Source organism: Diaphorina citri, unplaced genomic scaffold (genome assembly GCF_000475195.1).
Source record: "Diaphorina citri unplaced genomic scaffold, Diaci psyllid genome assembly version 1.1 scaffold1060, whole genome shotgun sequence".
NCBI classification, from domain to species: domain Eukaryota; kingdom Metazoa; phylum Arthropoda; class Insecta; order Hemiptera; family Psyllidae; genus Diaphorina; species Diaphorina citri.
Window position 1 is genome coordinate 70,150 of NW_007378489.1, and position 2,703 is coordinate 72,852.

Below are 2,703 nucleotides of genomic sequence, written 5' to 3' on the forward strand. Positions count from 1 at the left end.
AAAACCTTTTCAACGTTGACATATTTGCCAAGTACAAAGTGTAAAGTTGCTTTGAGTAACTGTAAGAAGCTATGTACTAAATATGTATATAACATGTTTAGTTACTTAGAGAAGACATTAGTGAATATAATTATTAATGTATCTAATTTACTCTTTGAGTAAAAGTAATTAGCATTCTCTCTCTGTCACTTTCTCCCCTCCCCTCTCTCTCTCTCTACCTCCTCCTTTATCCTTGTTTCGTCCATCCTCTCTCTCCCTCCCTCTAATATCTCACCTTGTGCTAACTTTGTGCTTACTGACTTAGTCTTTCTCTCTCACCCTCCCTCCCTCTCTCTCTCTCTACCTAATTCAAGTCATTTATATTCTGGACCAAGACTCAGGCTGAATATTAATTGAGCAATGATAACCCCTCCCCCCCCACTTTATCCAAACCTCCCCCTCCTTCCTTAATCCATTAGGCCATAATTCTCCTAATATTGACATCTGCTAAAGCAACAAGTTAGGTAGGTAGGTACTATAATATAGGTAGGTACTATACTATGTACATATTATGTACACAATAGAGGAAACGTATAGTGGGTAGTAGGTATATACTTGTTGTTTCCTGTAACCTACATAAAATAGCAATATACATACATATATACATATATTATAGCAATAGAATAATTTTATCATTCATTCTTGACAGTATTCACCATAGTAACATTTCACCCCGGGTTGATTTCACAAGTTATCTTGCATAATATCTTCCATCTTGTTCTTACATCTTCTTCATCTTCCTGCTTGCTGCTTTTCTCTTTCTTCCTCTCCTTCTCCTTCTTAGTCCTCTTCGTCTTGTCCTATTGCTTTTCCCAATCATCTTGCATAAGATATTATCTTGATATTATTACAACATATCTCCTTCATTCTCCTTCATCTGCCTGATGCATATTGCTGCTTATTATTTTTTTCTATTTCTTCTCTTCCTTTATTTTCTCTTTTCTCTCTCCTTTCCCCTTTCTCATCCTCCTTCTTATTTCTCTGTATCTCTTTCTTCCTATATCTTCCCCCTCGGCTCCTTGTTTCTCAGTCTAATTGGAAAGTTTTGCTTGCTCTCTATCCAGGTATTCCGTTCTCTTCTCTAATATTCTATTTACTTTTCCACCTGCCACAGCTCGAGTTTCATTTCCAGAGGGAGAAATTTAACACTTGGAGAAACTGTGAGATCAATTTAACCTCATTTTTTCCCCTTCTCTCTCTTTTCTGTTCTGTTCTATTTCCTTTTCTTCTCTTTTCTACTCTGCTTTTCTACTTTGCTTTTCTACTCTGCTTTTCTACTTTGCTTTTCTACTCTGCTTTTCTACTTTGCTTTTCTACTTATGATTGAGTAGCGACCAGTGTAACACTTACATTACCTACTAAAGCAATTCCTCCCTCTCTCTCTCTCTCTCTCTCTCTCTCTTCCTCTCTCAAAATTATCTCTTCTGTCTCTATACCTACGTCTCTCTTTCTCTCTCTCCCTCTAACTTATTTTCTCTCTTCTTCATTCCTCCCTCAATTATCTCTCCCTCCCTCCCTCCCTCAACCATCTCTCTCTCTCCCTGGTTCTCTAATAAAGAGTAATGTTAATGAAAGATCAAAGTCAGACTACCTAGGTACCAGCTACATACATAGGTATACATATACATCTATACATAATATTATTTTAGCAATAGGTAAGGCTAGGAGTGGATAGAAGGTACTTCATCTCATAGAATATTAAAAGAGAGATAGGTAGATAGGTATAGGTACCTATATACCTGTTAATAAACCTGGCGAAACTTTGCCTTGTTGTAAAGTTCTGGGTTCTGGCATCCAGTGAAGTTTAATATTATCGAATAAAGGGTGTCCCGATAAGAATGCAAGATTTGATTGATTAATAAAACATGGTTCTCCGTGGAAAAAATAGACTTCTTAAATGATTTGAGAAGTGAACATTCTAAAATTTTATATGGAACAATAATCAGACAAATAACCTCCTCGACTTTGATGGTACATTCGTTCTCTTTTGACAAAATTTTTGATGACAAATTTGAGAGAATCAGGCTGAATTTTGTTGATGCAGCGTTCAATTTCACCTTTAAATGCTTCAGTGCTTGCGTGTTTGTTGGTGTAAACCTGTGACTTTAGATACCTACCCTCACAGAAAGTAGTCTAGGGGGGTCAAATCACATGAAAATGGGGGCCACTTCTCGTCACTAAAACGGAAAATGACACGATTACGACTAGGAAAATGCTTTAGACTCCATGATGACTAATTTTGATATGTTTACAATCAATCTGTCAAAGATTGGGTAAGATAAAACAACGCATAACAAAGTTATGACCCTTTCAAATCTTGCGTTCTTATTGGGACACCCTTTATTTCATACCTATATAATAGCTTTCTATTCCTATACTATACATTGTTTAATTTATGTACATATATATATTTTTTTCTCTCAAAGAGGTTTTAGAACTCCTATCGATCCGAAAGCGAAGAGAAGAGGAAGACAGGATAATAAAGAGACAGCCAGCCGTTCCGAGAACGATCCTTATCTATGTATGTATATGTGAAAAATAAATTCCTGGGGAAAATGGTTGTATTTCTCGGAATTTGTACCTACTTTAATAAATAAATATTATTATTTAATAAATGAATGGATGTCTCTCTCTCTCTCTCTCTCTCTCTCTCTCTCCTCTCTC